Source organism: Camellia sinensis, chromosome 10 (assembly GCF_055761805.1).
Source record: "Camellia sinensis isolate YWXY chromosome 10, ASM5576180v1, whole genome shotgun sequence".
Lineage (NCBI taxonomy): Eukaryota > Viridiplantae > Streptophyta > Magnoliopsida > Ericales > Theaceae > Camellia > Camellia sinensis.
The window spans coordinates 179,378,115-179,394,462 of record NC_138970.1 but is presented as its reverse complement, the minus strand read 5'-3'; the positions used below and the strand labels follow the sequence as shown (position 1 = coordinate 179,394,462).

Below are 16,348 nucleotides of genomic sequence, written 5' to 3'. Positions count from 1 at the left end.
CCCCTCTTTCAAGCGATATTGGCGGAAGACTATCGATGCATTTATTGAATTTGACCAGAGCAGACTGATCATATGTTTGCCTCCGCTGATTTATAAGAAGGACTCTTCTCTTCGGCTGCCCGAGAGCCGGAAATCTGATCACATGGACGAGAGTTTCTTCACTTCATCGGCTCCAACTAACCCTTCGGCTCGGGTGTCTACTTTTAGCTTGGCAATTACTTCTCCATAGCCAGTCCCTTTGAATAAGGCCTCTGGTCCTCGGATGACCCGCCTTAAGAAGATGGCTCACAAGAGGGCTTCTGATGCCAGTCCTTCGGCTCCTCACCTTTCCAAAAGGCTCCATGAGGTACCCGAATTTTTTTTTTTTTATTTGAAGTTACTTTTCTTCTTGCGACTAGACCTTCTTAAATGAACACTTTTTATTTTCCCCTGTTGTGTAGGACCCTACAGTTGCTGATGTTCTCAGTACCGTGGCTACTGGCCATGCTTCCTCCACCAGGCCGGATTCAGACTTGGACGACACCCTCCTTTTGTCTGTAAGACTTGTGAAGATGCGCACCCCTCGTATAGCGGTTATAGATGATGATGATGATGATGATGAGGCTGAGTCCTCTAATCATTTTTGTGACCTTATCCCGCGCATGCGTCGTTACCATCCTATCGTAACTAAGGAGGAGCGCTATCTTGGTGACGAGGTTGTCGGGGCTCACCATTCTGATGTTGAGATTGCTGAAGGGACTGATGCCACAGAAATTGATGCCGCAGACCATGCTTCTAGAAGCAATATAGAGATGAGGTGCGCCTCTGAGAATGGTGTGAAGGTGGATGTGCTAGAAATTTCTGATACTCGCTCTGGCACTTATGGTGATTCTCATCCTCCGGCCTTCCTTCCTTCTTCAAGGACAAGTGCTACTGTTACTATAACGTCTTCACTTAAAATTGAATACTATAACTTTTTGATAAATAAATTCAGTCCACAAAACTGGCTTTGAACAACCCTAAATAATAAGTCAGCCAAATTTTGCTTTGCCAAGTGCTGCATTGCAAACCAATTCAACGTTGGTTTGCCAAAGCCGCTTTGTAAGGAATTGCTAGTTTAAAACCAACCCATATTTTTCATCTCTTATCCGACACCTCTCTTTCAAATGTTTGGTATCATTTTCAGTTTTTTGTTTTCATTTTTTGAAAAACAAATAAATAAATAAAAGTTTAAAAACAAATGGCTTAAGAAACACGCGCACACACAAAAAAAAAAAAAATTGTTCTCAAGAACTATTTTCTCACAAAATGAAAGCGACGTACATTTTAAATTTTAATAAAAATGTGAAAAACAAAAACAATACCAATGAGGTAAGTTTCCGAAATATCCCTAAGCAAAAGCAAATTTTAAAGATCTTGAGCATGAGTTTTAAAATTATACTTGCAGGTGTAAGTGATGAAATATTTATAATATATATATATATATATATATTATGCAAATCAGTTGGACTTGTATCTGGGCATATAAACACAGCACACAATCCTAGGGGTGCAACTCGAGCAGGTTTGGACGGGTTGGAAGGTTATCCAAGTCCATCTCAAGCTGTGTTGAGATCTGTCCAAACCCGTTCAAGCCTGAATTGTAACCCGAGATTGTCTGTCCAAGCCCGACCCGAGTTAAATCCGAATTGACCAAGTTGCCCGAATTGTAAATGAATTTCAATTTTTTTTTTTTGCAGCTACATTATTAAATTATTAAAATTTGACTCTATTTACAATTTATTATTATTATTATTATTATTATTATTATTATTATTTATAGAAAATCATTAATAGCATCAAAACAAATAATTTATATAATGTAAGAGAGATGCCACTATAATAGTCCTTATAATTTATGAGTGAAAATAAAAGGAAAAAAAAGTAAGATTTTATGATATTTGTATATATAATATATATTCAATATGATTAAATAATATAAATTACTTTAATATCATGTAATGACTAATAATTTATATATATATTTAATATTTTAAATATCTATATATGTATAATTCGGGTTTCGGGTTGCTCGGGTTGTTTGACGTCTTTGCCCAAGCCAGCCCAAATTTAATTCGGACTTCTGAATTTTTGCCCAAGCCCATACCGAATTTGAAAATATTTTGTCTAAGCCCTAAAAAAATTCAGACTGGGGTCGGATTACTCGGGATGAGTCCGCCCAAGTTACACCCTTACACAATCCTCTACATCAACGCACTCTCAATCACATGATGTGGTAGAAATCTCAGATAATCATGCAATGGAGAGAGCGTTGGAACATAGAGACAAAAATTAAAGTCCAAACATCCTTCACCTACAAACATGGCACGAAATGCTTTGCACTATTGCATGATGTTGTAGAAGTTTCAATACACAATCATGAAATTGAGAGAGAGCGTTGAGATAGAGAGACACAAATTTAAGTGCAAGAGATCCTTGACGTACAAATACTAATGGGTGAGGATTTCTATGTGCATTAAAATAAATAAATAAATAAATAGAGTTGGAAAATAAGTGAATTAAAACATTGAAAATATAAAAATAATTATAATTAAACTATATATCCAATAGGAAAAAATGAAAAGCATAAGAAACTAACCTTCGCGACAGGTTCAGTTAGGAGGCTGCTCTTTACATATGGGTCTCCCATGGCTGAGATGAGAAGCCTTCTCACAATGTGTTTGTTTTTGTGTTTTTTTGGCTTTGAAAAAAGACGAAAATGTATAACCCAAAAATAAAAGCTTGTTTGTTATAAAACTGATGATGCGTCTAAACATGGAGGTTTTTTTACTTTTAAAAACACTTGGGCATTCTTCATAGAAGAAGCTCATGAACACACGTGTACGTACATATTTATATTCATCAATATCCCATTTAAATCATAAATGTTAGACTTTTAAAATAACAATAATAATAATTTGAAAAGTGTTTAAAAATAAAATATATTAACCAAAATCATTCTATTCTATTCATACGCTTAACTATGTGTTGTGTGAATGTGACGACCAATGGATTGGCCTCCTAACTTACTAGGTGTCATCCTTCGATTTCAATTTTATTGTTGTGCTTTTGAAACTTCTCACTTCCTATATTCTTCATAATTATTGTAAAGCTTTCCATATTTCTTTCTAAAAAATAAAAAGTGCGTTGTGTTTGAGATAGAAAATTACAGCAATGTTAGGTATCATGAAAAATCTTTCATGAAAATAATCATGCAAGTTTTGTGATCCTTGGATTACACTTAGAATAAAGCACCACACACTAATCAAGGTAATCCAAGAATCATAAATCTTTCATGATCATTTTTATGAAAAAAATTTCATGATCCCTAAATTTGATTTGAATTAATCATGATTAGTCAAATTCACAAAAAAAAAAAAAAAAAAAAAAAAAAAAAAACAATACAATACTTTATCTTTTCTCTTGTTTAAGGAAGTGTAACTTGACAACATTAAATCTCTTATTAATGACAAATTATAGAAGTTATCTTGTCAAATAAGAAATTACAACATACACAAAGTGAGATTTTCTATTTCTTAACTCCCTAGTAAAAGTGAATTAATATATTTCACTTATAAATTTTTTGTTTCATAATTAACTTAAGACATGTAAAATAATCTTACATGATAATTCGGACTATAAAATATTACATTAGAGAAAGAGAGGCAGTTTGTTGAAAAATTACATTGTGGTTCAGGAACACCACGTGACTCTATCTAGGATCAATCACAATTCATCATGTCTTTTATTATTTTTAATCACCCAATATAAAATTATAAATTCTACATCTATCACCAATTACGACTCACCTAGGACACCATTTTTTTTCTTCTTCTCAGAGCTGGGACACCATATCGCCGTGCCCGACCACCAAATAACTTCTCCACTTTGTTGGAAGGATTCCTAACAAGAAATGCCACGTGGAAGAAAGAGATCAACTGTTATGTGCCAACCAAATTGAGGTTGTGTTGTTGTGGCTCTCCTTCAATGAATATATTCACTCTCCTCCACCATTAGCCACACGTAAAGCAACCCTGCATTTCTCATTCGCACCGTTTTGCTTCTCTCTCTCTCTCTACAATTCTTGCAGGGAAGATCGAAGGTGAGAATGCCAGGACTAAGAGCCCCTTGCGATTACTCGAAAGAACCACCTCGTCATCCAATCCTGCTAATCAATTCCAAGGCAAGTTTCTCTTCTTTTATTTTGAAAAAGCTTTTTCCAAAGACACAATGGGGTGTTTGGTGGAGATTATTTTAAACTAAATGTTGATAATCAAAAAACAAAATCTAAAAGCACTCTCTCTCAAATTCTGAAAAATCAGTTTTTTTCTGTTTATTCAAATTATTTATGTCTAATAAGTTACAAACAGAAGTTGTATCAAACAATTTGACACAAACTTCCGTATTAAAATAAGCAATAAACTGCTTCCATAATCCCGTCAAATACCCCCAATGAAGATTGAAATTAACTTTGTGGAATTCGCATTCCTCACTTGTTGGATTTTGGGATTTGTAAAGCTCACTTACTCACTCACTCTTGTTTGCTATTATATGTACATATAGGAACCTTTCAATGCTGAGCCACCTCGTTTGTCCTTGATTTCCTCTTATGTAACTCCGGTGGATTTCTTCTACAAGCGAAACCATGGTCCAGTCCCCATTGTTGATGACATTGAAAGGTATAATTCTGTTTTCACTTCCTTCGTTTTTGTTTTTGTTTTTATTTTTGAAAAAATTGCATTTTAGTGAAAATAATTGCAAAATGTGACCTGGTTTCGCAACTTCCAATTTTAGCCAAAAAATCACTGTAAGTTGTCACATCTCTCTTTCTATTTTTCTGTACATCTTTTCATAAAAAGTTAAAAAATAACTAAAATACTTTGTTTCCAAATTAATCATTTTGCTTAATGATATAGTTATAATAAAAAAATTATTCACTAAATATGTCTACTGAGAGAAAATTTTGTATGAAAGTAGAATGACCCCGATGGGTATGTGTTATGGGGCAACTGACAATTTTGACCTTACCTGCACTAGAACACATTATCCCACTTACTTTTTCATATTTGTACAATTATTTTGAATTTTTCTCACTGAAAGTCAATTCCTTTTTTTTTCTTTTCATATTTAAAAATAAAAATAAAAAAATATTGAAACCATCCAATGTTTTCACGGACTGTTTGGCAGAGCAGCTACAGAGTATGTATAGGTGGTCTGGTGGAAAAGCCCATAGAACTCTCTATGGCTGATATCAAGTAAGTATTTACTACTCTCATAAACACAATGTTCTTGGCTTTGAGGAAAGATTGATGTATCAGAGCACATGTTAATATCAATTTAACTTTCCATTTCCTTCAAGAAAATTCATATTTTTTTTCATTGAAATTATAGTGATCTTCATATCATGCCATGGATGTCCTTGTGAATTTATTTGAAATTGGAATTTCTCTACTGGTTTATATTACAGGAAGCTACCAAAATACAATGTGACAGCCACCTTACAAGTAAGTTTACATACACCTACTACATACAATATAAGTCAAAGAACACATAAATGGACACAGAATGTATATGGATGGATTAGATTTTACATAATATGCCTTATGTGTTCAATTCTATGATTAGTTTATGTGCTCGTAGCAGAACTATTTTGACTTCTAGCATACACGTGTTTTGGCCATTGGGCTAAACCGAATTGCTGTGTGGCTACCCAATTTGAACTATTTGTTGCTTCTTTTTCATTTAAAGTTATGCAGTGTGCAGGTAATAGAAGGACTGCAATGAGCAAAGTAAGAGCAGTGAAAGGTGTTGGCTGGGATATCTCTGCCATTGGAAATGGTTTGCTTCTATTCATTATCTTTTGTACATTTTCACTGCTTCTGTGTTTTCCAAAACATTTTGCAAAACTATATTCATTCTTGTTCTCTCTCTCTCTCTCTTTCTCTCTCTCTCTCTCTCTGTTGATATTTTATCTTCTGCACATATTTGCTTAAGCCATTTGGGGTGGAGCCAAACTCGCTGATGTTCTTGAACTTGTGGGAATACCTAAATTGACGAAAACCACTCCTTTGGGTGGAAAGCACGTAGAATTTGTAAGCGTTGATATGTGCAAGGTGAAAATTTCTTAAATTCATTTAATCTTAATTATAAAGAAATTACACTGTTTGGTGGATTAATTCAATTCCAAGTAATTTGGACTTCTAGGAGGAGAAAGGAGGTCCATATAAGGCATCAATTCCATTAATTCAATCAACAAATTCTGAAGCTGATGTTCTACTTGCATACGAGATGAACGGAGAGGTGGAAAATTTTAATGCATTGTTGCATGCGTTGCGTTTGGCAGCATGGAATTCAAGCATTGGATTTGGATAGCAAATTCATGGAAGAAATGAACTGTAATATCTTCTAAGTTTCTTGAATCCTCTTGTTCTCGACTAATCTTCCTCCATTTTGTTTGTTCTTATCAAAATTTGACTGGTTTACCATACCGAAGATTCTAAATAGAGATCATGGATATCCACTTCATGTGGTTGTCCCCGGTGTTATAGGTGCCCGCTCTGTAAAATGGTTGGATTCAATCAACATAATCGGAGAAGAATGTTAGGTTGGTTCTGAAAAATGTAAAAATTAGAGTTCTCTTATAATTATGACCTTTCACTTGTAAATTAAATTATATCTTACACTAATGTATAACGACAATAAACAGGGTTTTTTCATGCAAAGGGACTACAAGATGTTTCCTCCTTCAGTTAACTGGAAAAATATTGACTGGTCCACTTGAAAGCCTCGAATGGATTTTCCAGTCCAGGTTTGTTCTCTGTATTTGACATTGGAAATTACATAGCGTTCACAAACGGAACCATTATGAGCATAATAGATGCACTGTGTTTGGAAATGAATTAGATTTGAGAAAGGATTTGAAATTGACAGATTTCAAGTACTTGGGTATTTTAAATCCTTTGTTGAATAAAAAAAGATAGACTAACTCAAAATTGATAAAGCTTCCCCGTGCTCCTCTACCCATGGTAAGATTCGACTTAAAAACTTTAAATATGCACGTTAAGAGTCAAGGTTGAGGTGTGAGATTAGGGAGAATTTGAATTTATTATTTCAAATCCATTGAAAGGTTGCCTACAAGCCTTGGTAGATTTGAAATAATTAGTTCCTTGCTGAACTTTTGTAACATCCTTGACTACTTTGCAGAGTGCGATTTGTTCACTGGAGGATGATAATACAGTGCAGCACGGAAAGGTTTGTAACATATTTCAAACACGGTTTCCATTGGGCACAAATATAATGTATGATTGAAAATTTTCACTTTGATCACCCAATTGCCAGTTCCACAATATGATTTGCTTTGTCGACAATATGATACTCATCATTGTCTTCATCATCGTCATGATGCAGGTCAAAGTTCATGGATATGCAGTGTCTGGTGGTGGGCGCAGCATTGAAAGACTCGATGTATCATTCGATGGCGGCAAGGCATGGGTGGAAGCATCCAGACACCAAAAGAGTGGAATTCCATATAATGCTATTGCTGATGATGATATATACTGTGACAAATGGGCATGGGTGCTTTTTGAAGCTGAAGGTGATGTCCTCCACAATACAGAGATTGTTGCCAAAGCAGTATGTAATTGCTAGCTATACTTTTTTCACACAACCCACATATAAGGTATAGTATCCACCACAGATGTGTCAAAGCCAAACCTTGCAAATGCTAGAACCTTCTGACAGTTAATGCAATCGAACCTGATGGTCCTATGTGAAGTGATTTCTTGTTTGTGTTTACAATGTTTCGCAATAGTTCATTGATGCATGATTTATCTTTCCTTACAATGATGGGGCAGGTTGACACAGCCGCAAATGTCCAGCCTGAAAATGTGGCAGTCATATGGAACCTGAGAGGGATACTCAACACTTCATGGCATTGGATCCAAATTCATGTCAAAGACAAATAGATAATACAAAATCACTAGCAATTCTTCTACACTTCGAATTTTTTTAATCACTAGAGGCTTGTATTGTATTTTTTTATTTTCCATGTAATTCTTTTATAAATGAATGTGCCAATGTTTAATTGTCAATGGAATAATGTCTCTACATAAGACAGTGAAGTGAACTAAGATGTTGAACTAAATGGAAAAATTCACTCTTGTAGTTGTATCTCAAACCCTAGCTTCAAATGCTCTTCATTTACCTTCTTCCTGAAATTCTTGCAAGTGGAGGTTATTTCAAACACCACAACATGACTCTTTCAGTTTGTAGTTTGTGTAAAGTTTCTTGTTGTGTATGATACTAGCTTTCTTTTAATACAACTGCATTGTAACTTTTCTTGAAAAAAAAAAAACTCTTTCATAAAATGATAAAAAATTAAAACACACACACCTTTCCTTGAGAATGTTGGATTTTAATCCACAGGGGCACTATGGGAAGGGTGTCTCTCAATCCTTTAATGTACATCACTACTCAAATTGCTATGGTAAATAGAAACAAAGCATGCTTAAGTAGTTAAAGAGTTGAGGTGGCAACTTTGGGAACTTAAAAAGTTGCAAACTAAAGCCTATATGGTGAGATAAGAATATGGACACATTACACAATAACGAGAAAAATTTTGAAGACAAATTTGATTCAAAGATATAATAATGTATTGAAGTGCTCTATCATTTGCTATACATATTTTAACTCAAGCTCTGCATTTTATATGCATGAAGTATTGGTGCATGCATATTTGTAATTCAAAAAGCCTTGCCTACATTTATTTTTCTACCTATTTTTAAAAACATAAAAAAATCTTACAATACACGGTTCAAAAAAATGAAAAAACGATACACCTATGTCAGCAAAAGCTGCCTCCAAACTATCTCCTTTGGCGCCACCAGTCTGGCACTTTCAATCTTCGGCTTCTATGTACAGCAAGTTTGGCCGCGGGAACCTTGTGCTTTACCCGTCTCCATAGCATATTCACAGCATCTTCCTTCTTCGGGGCATACTGGAATTCAAAGTGATGGGAGACATTTTTGAGCCGCCTCCACATGTCGAGCCATCTCTCTTTAGGAAATTCCCGAAGCTTTGTAACCATGTAACCGGGAACCAACGCCTGCTTGACAGAGAAAAAAACAGAGAACTCTTGATGCCATTTTAGTTTATGATATCCTCTTTTTGTAATTTTGATTTTTAGCTTTGTAAAAAGGAGGCTTTGGTTCCCGGTTACATGGTTACAAAGCTTCGGGAATTTCCTAAAGAGAGATGGCTTGACATGTGGAGGCGGCTCAAAATTGTCTCCCATCACTTTGAATTCTAGTATCCCCGAAAAAGGAAGATGCTGTGAATATGCTATGGAGACAGGTAAAGCACAAGGTTCCCGAAATAGAGTTAGCAAAGAAGACAATACGTAAGGAAATTAATGATTGTGGGGAGAAAAGAAAGAATCTATGTACGAAAAATATTACTTTGCACATCTTTTGACATGAACAAACTGCATAAACAATAACTATTGGACTATTGGATTTGGATTATTTTTATTGGATTTTCTGATCTTGATAGAACTTTTATGCTGTGTTTGGATCATGAATATGAGTAGAAATTTGAAAAGGAAATGGAAAAATGTGGGTGAAATGTCAATGAACTATAATTACATTCAACACACCTTTTCCCTTTCCCTTTCCCTTTCCATTTCCAAATCCCTAGCTAAATCCATGATCCAAACATAACATTAAGGAAATATGATGGTTTCAACGTTATAGAAAGCAAAGCACATTCATATAATTTTCTTCTTCTTTTGTGCTAGTTTATTATTTTCCAAAAAAATTCAAAATATAATCAAAATGTGGGAGTGTATTTTCCAAATGATTTGAGCCAACATCAATCCATATGTTGTAGTTACATGACGTTATATATCATAAAATGAGTAATTATAAATGACAGCAACTATGGCTTTGGTTATAATTCTTGCTTAACATAAATTATTAATACGTAGAAAAGTTCCTAGAATTTGAATGTTTGGTGTAGATTTAACTTGATGTGATGTGGACCACACACTATATCAATGAAGATCATTGATGATGCTAATAATGAGAGCTATTAGGACATATTGGTAGTTTACCCTTTTATTTGTTGCTCGATTCAATGTGATGATAATGAAAGCATTTTATTTTTTTTTTACTTAAATTACTTCATTTTTGACACATGGTGGCATAGGCAGCATCAGAGCTAATTCGAAGTTCTACTAAGCCAATTCTCGAACAATATAGATCAGTTATCTTATCATCTCTCAAGTTTTCAAAGTTGACTCTTGGTGCTGTGGCTGCACAATTCACATGTTTGTTTGATTTCTATTTGATCTTTGATGAGGAAGTTTAACTAATTTTTACCCCAATGCTTTCATAGATTTTGGAAAGAATTGTACTTCTCAATTTACAATTACATTCTTTTGAGAAAATCAAATGAGAAAAGAATGGCCTATCAGATTGGATTGGTCTAAAGTTATTGCACATTAGCAAGTCATAATTCACTCCACAACTTCTGTTTCTTTAATCTTTAAAAATATATATATATATATTTTATTTTTCACTTTATAGAATTATTATGGCCAGAGGTAGAGCCAATCATCTTCAAGAATAGACACAAGAATTGAAGGAAATGATTTAAATTTATTTGGACCATCAATTTTATTTTATTTTTAATCTTTTTTAAGGTATTGATAGAAAATTGTTGATCTTTTTAGGGGTTCCAATTATTGAAGGCGATGCTAAGGGAATCACGTTGGAATTGAAAATGCAATGGGATGGAAAGTATCATGCTTGATGTTAAAACTACAGTCGACATTGGATTACCTATATAGGTGATCTTCAACTTATTTCTCATATCAATAAAACTTTTTCCTAGTAGCAAAACTATTACAAAACTACTCTGAAATTTATTTTATTTTCACTTTTTATTTATTTATTTTTTGTGTATATAGTACTTCTAATACTTATTTTATAGATAATCAATGTGTTCTCTTTCACTCTCTCTGAAGAATAATAGGTGACTAAAAAATTGGATAACATGATATAAAGTAAAGAATGTTCGGTTATTGGAATTTTACCATAAGATGCCACTTTAATATTTTTTCATATATATTTTCATCTAGGTCAAAATATTGGATTCACGGGAGTTTTCAAATTAATTTTCAAACCACTAGTTGACGAGTTTCCATATTTTGGGGCTGTTTGTTATTCTTTGATGGAAAAGGTGGGTACTTTGTATCTTTGTCACTCTTTGAACTTATTAGTCTAGTTTCCAACATTTTGGAAGTCATCTTCATGATAAATCACGCAAATTTGTGCATATATTCATATATTTATCATGTCATCATAAACAGAATTATATAAAATTTTGAAAAATTACTATGCACTTGATTTTTGATACTACAATTCCCCCTATGATTCTGCCACAGAAAAACATGGACTTTACACTCAAAGTTGTAGGTGGGGAATTATCAGCAATTCTCGAAATTTCTGATGCTATTGAGGTTTGAGAAATTTTATATTTTTATTTTATTATTATTTGTTTCACACTCGTGTGTAACTGACTAACTTATCTTTAGACGGATTATATATTCTTTACAATTATGGATGTAGGGTTTTTGGATCCTTAGGTGTGTCGTAACATGAAGCTATCGTTTTTATTTATGTAGGACATGATACAAAATGCTATTGAAGATTCAATTACTTGGCCAATTCGGAAAATTATACCCATCTTACCAGGGGATTACAGGTATTCTACTATTGACAATATCCATTGTTTGATCGACTAAGGTTGTATTTGGATCTAGTATTTTAGGAGGGATTTAGGAAAGGAAATGAAAGGGAAATGTGACAAAGAATTATCAATGCATCTTCATGAACTTACAATATCCAATTGTTTGTCTGTGAGCTTGTGAACTATAAAACCTTAATGGGTTTATACAGTAACATCCAAATATCCATTCATTTCTCAGTTTATACAATTCCCAGAAAAATTGCTAAAGGTAATACATCCAAACCACTTTAATTTTGTTTCTCATAGGAAAATCAACCCACCACAAGAGTAATTGTTAGAAAAATAAAAAATTTCAAGTATATCAGTTACATGAATAAACAGATTTCACACACAAGATTTCAAGTAATTGTTAGAAAAGAAAATTTCACACATAAAAAATTTCCTAATTTCAAACATAAAAAATTTCAAGTAATTGTTAGAAAATCAAATAAACATATTTCAAATAAAAAATTAGTCTCATATCAGTTACATGAGTACAAAATTCAATTGCCCACACATTAGATTTCACACACAAGCCAAATTTCAAGTGTGTATATATATACAACTAACAAACATAAAAAACCTAAACCTATTCAAATCATATTTTCCTAATTTATAAACCAACCCAGTGAGTTCACAAAGGTGAAAGGGGCAATTTCGAAGAAGGGGATTTCGGTCTAGGGTTTCATAGAATGGAGATGGAGAAAGGGAGAGAAACAAGTTGCAGAGCGAGTGAGAGAGAGAGAGAGACATACATTAAGGCATGTAGCTTGCTAAAACGGGGAAAAGTAAAGGGCAGAGGAATAAACTCACTCTTCGGTGCTTGGCAAGGAGGAGCTCCGGCGAGATCCTATAGAGATCTTCGTCAACAACTTTGGGAGCTTTTCTCCGTGGTAGAGGATGCGACGGCAAAAGCAAAACAGGTCTCAGCGGTGGCAAGGGCGGTGGCAACGATCGAGAGAGAGAGACAGAGAGAGAGAGAGAGAGAGAGTGAAATGTTTGAAGATGTTTGGGAGTCTGAGGGATTTGTCATGGAAGGAGGGAATTTTGTGAAAATTTTTGAAGACGTTCAAGAGTCTGAGGGATTCGTCATGGAGGGAGGGAATTTTGATTTTCACAAAATTTGGATGTTTGTTCCAAATTTTTGGAGGAAATTATTTTGGGGAAATTATGTAATAATCATAATAAAAAAATTAAAACATTTAGAGTCTTATAATAAAATAAATTATTAATTTATAATTTTATTAATTTACACTCAAATTTTTTATTATTATTATTTTTAATATAAATCCTCATCTATTTTTATTAAGTAAAATCAATATTTAAAAAAAAAAAGGTATTTTACTCATCAACTACAAAATGTATAATCACACCATAAATTGGCGTAAACATAATAGACAAAATTTTAGGTAGCGTTTGGTAACTTTTACGTTTTTTGTTTATATTTACAAAAATTTTATAAACTGGTTTTTGTTTATTTTTAGAAAAACATAAATTACAAACGCATTTGGTTGAACAAAATGTTTAAAAAAATTTAAAAACATAAACTAAAAAATATGTTTATTCAGGTCTAAAATATTTATATTTATTTTTATTATTTATGACAATGGGATCATACACATTATAATTGAAAAAAAAATATTTAAAAAAAATTTGAAAAAAAATTAATTGGGAAAACAAATATTTGAAAAAAAATTAATTGAAAAAAAAATATTTCAAAAAAAATTAATTGGAAAAAAATTATTTGAAAAAAAATGAAAAAAAAATTAATTGGGAAAAAAAATATTTGAAAAAAAATTAATTGAAAAAAAAGATTAATTAAAAAAAATATTTGAACAAAAAAAATTATTTGAAAAAAAATTAAGGGAAACTTACCAATAAATCCTAAATGTTGAAATTGTGCTCCATTTGGTGCTATAATTTTTCTTATGATCTATTTGGTCCTTTCTGTTGTTGAATGACACAAATACCACCGCTTATTCCTTTTTGAATGCATAACATTAAGTTGATTACGCGTGTGCCCGTGTTATTTGGTGTTGTATTATGTTTTTGAAATAGGTGTTGGTCACCTGCCACAACCCGTGTGTTAGAGGTTTGGAGTATGGCTCGCCACGTGGCATGCTCAAGGTATTTGTTGGGTGCCACAACATTAGTAAGTACACTAAGGCTTGTTGTACTTTTTGCATTGAACTGAAACAACCCATTTAAAATGAATGACCCCAATGTGGCACCACACACACTGATTTAAACACATGAACCCAATAAAAACATTGAATACGAATGTGCCCAACATAGACAAATGACCTCGGTGTGGCACACCATACAATTGAACTGACATATGTACGCAACATAGCTATCCTAACACGCAATCACCAAAAACAAACCATGCCTTCAGAATTCCATGAATGTCAACAGCGGAATTTCGATTCTCCGTCAGTCCGGCACACAAAGCACCTCCCACACACCCCGTCACAACAATCACAAAACCCTAACGTAATGGAGGAAACATCTTCTACTACAACTTTTGACTTGCAAATATGCACAACTAATCCCACCAAAAACATCCCAATAGAAAAGGAAGGGTATAATTGACCACTAAATGTTACCAAAAAAGAGAAATAGGATCAAACGGGAAGATATTTCTCCACTAATAGGACTAAGGAAAATGACTTAGACCCCCAGCTGGGGGTGCTGGGGGTCGTCCCTGATTGGTGCAAAAACAGTTTTTTTTTTTTTTTTTTCAGCCAACCACACGCTGCCACATCACTGGGGGTGCCACTAGGGGTCGGAAGCAATGCCCATAGGACTAATTAGAACAACAGATGCAACGTTGGGACCAATTGGTGCAACTGTCTGTTGAATGGGATTTATCGGTAAATATCCCAAAAATTTAATTGAAAAAAATATCCCAACAGTTCTATAACATATGTACAAATTGATAAAATCATAACTACGGCCAAAGGTTTGTATATGTATGACATATTAATGTGAAAGAGCCAGAGTTTTGAGATAAATGCATTTACTAGATAAAGAAATGTCACCAAAATGAATAGTGTTGAAATAGACAAAGAAAATAGTGACGAGTTCAAGGATCTATTGCAGAGACACAAGAGTATAGAGAAGAAGAATCCAGTGAGGAAGAACTATCAACGATGGTTGTTCGATGATTCAGCGAAATAGAGAAGTCTGATTAAGAAATAGAGAGAGCTCAGGCACAACTAGGACAAATCAAGAGAAAGAAAATTGAGTGGAGAAAAAAATGAAGAAAAGTTGGGAAAAAAATTTAGGAGAAAAATTATTTAGTGCAACAAAATAAAATCACGTCATAGATAATTTTTATCAGCATATTTTTTATTAAAATTTAATTAAATGATATATATATATATATATATATATATGTCTATAAATGTATATAGATATTTAAAAAGTATATCGTTTGTATATTATTATTTTTATTATCTTTAATGAAGATACCATGACTAAAAATAAATCTAAAATAGAGATAGGTGATCAATTGCAATTGTCACTTAGGGATGACACTTCAAAATTAATTGAAAGAGTTGAGAGTTTAGAGAGAATGAGAGTTTGAGAGACAGATTTGTTTGTGAGAAATAAAATGTGAGAGGGGTGGAATTTATAGGACTTGGGAGGGAGGAGTTAATTTATATATATATATATATATATATATATAAAATAAAATAAAATAAAAATTGATTGTTGGTGGAATTAACAGTTATATGATTCTTTCAAATTGTTTTGATTTAAATTTTTTACCATTGCACTGACAAAGGGGGTAGGGAACCATTGGGGTCGGGTCGAGCCAGATGGAGAAGAAAATTTCGGGACGAGCTCACGAGATGGGTCACACTCCATAACACACCAGGGTCGGGCCGGGCTTTAGAACACATATCTTAGGTTGGGTTTAGCCTCGAGCCTAGTTGGGCCTACCTAGGACACGAGTAGACTTGGGGTGTGCCGCGAGCTCGTAGGCCAAATTTACACCCCTATATGTGGGTAGTGGTTATGAGATATATGATTAATGGTTATGATATATGTGATATTGATTATGAAACAAAGGGTGCTGGTTATGAGATGTGGTTATAACATATGTGGGTAAAGGTAATGAGATATATGATTAGTGATTATAAGATATGCGATTTTGGTTATGAGCAGAGTGGTATAGTTACAAGTCAAAGGGTGTTTGGTTATGAGATATGTGATTAGTAGTTATGATATATGTGATGTTGGTTATGAGATATGTGGGTAATGGTTATGAGTAAAGTGGTGTCAAAGAGTGTTTGGTTATGCTATATATGTTAGTGGTTATGAGATATGTGGGTAATGGTTATAAGCAAAGTGGTGTCAAAGGGTGTTTGATTATGCTATATGTGTTAGTGGTTATGAAATATGTGGGTAATGGTTATGAGCAAAGTGGTGTCAAAGGGTATTTGGTTATGCCATATGTGTTAGTGGTTATGAGATATGTGGGTAATTGTTATGAGCAAAGTGATGTCAAAGGGTGTTTGGTTATGCTATATGTGTT

At 33.5% G+C, this 16,348-nt stretch overlaps 1 long non-coding RNA gene and 1 pseudogene across 2 annotated transcripts; one reads left to right on the top strand and one right to left on the bottom strand.

The window, feature by feature from the left end:
- Positions 1-3,549: 3,549 nt before the first annotated feature.
- LOC114312659 (sulfite oxidase-like) lies at positions 3,550-8,108 on the top strand (annotated as a pseudogene). The gene is made up of 12 exons (XR_014342992.1): positions 3,550-4,201; positions 4,582-4,697; positions 5,211-5,273; positions 5,486-5,522; positions 5,775-5,856; positions 6,013-6,131; positions 6,223-6,318; positions 6,512-6,622; positions 6,725-6,826; positions 7,222-7,269; positions 7,426-7,650; positions 7,872-8,108. The product of XR_014342992.1 is annotated as a sulfite oxidase-like (transcript).
- A 538-nt stretch (positions 8,109-8,646) lies between these two features.
- Positions 8,647-12,835, bottom strand: LOC145801455 (uncharacterized). Its single transcript, XR_014343000.1, has 2 exons — positions 12,619-12,835; positions 8,647-8,927 (listed from the first exon to the last, which is right to left on the bottom strand). It is a non-coding gene; the product is annotated as an uncharacterized LOC145801455 (long non-coding RNA).
- Positions 12,836-16,348: the final 3,513 nt, after the last annotated feature.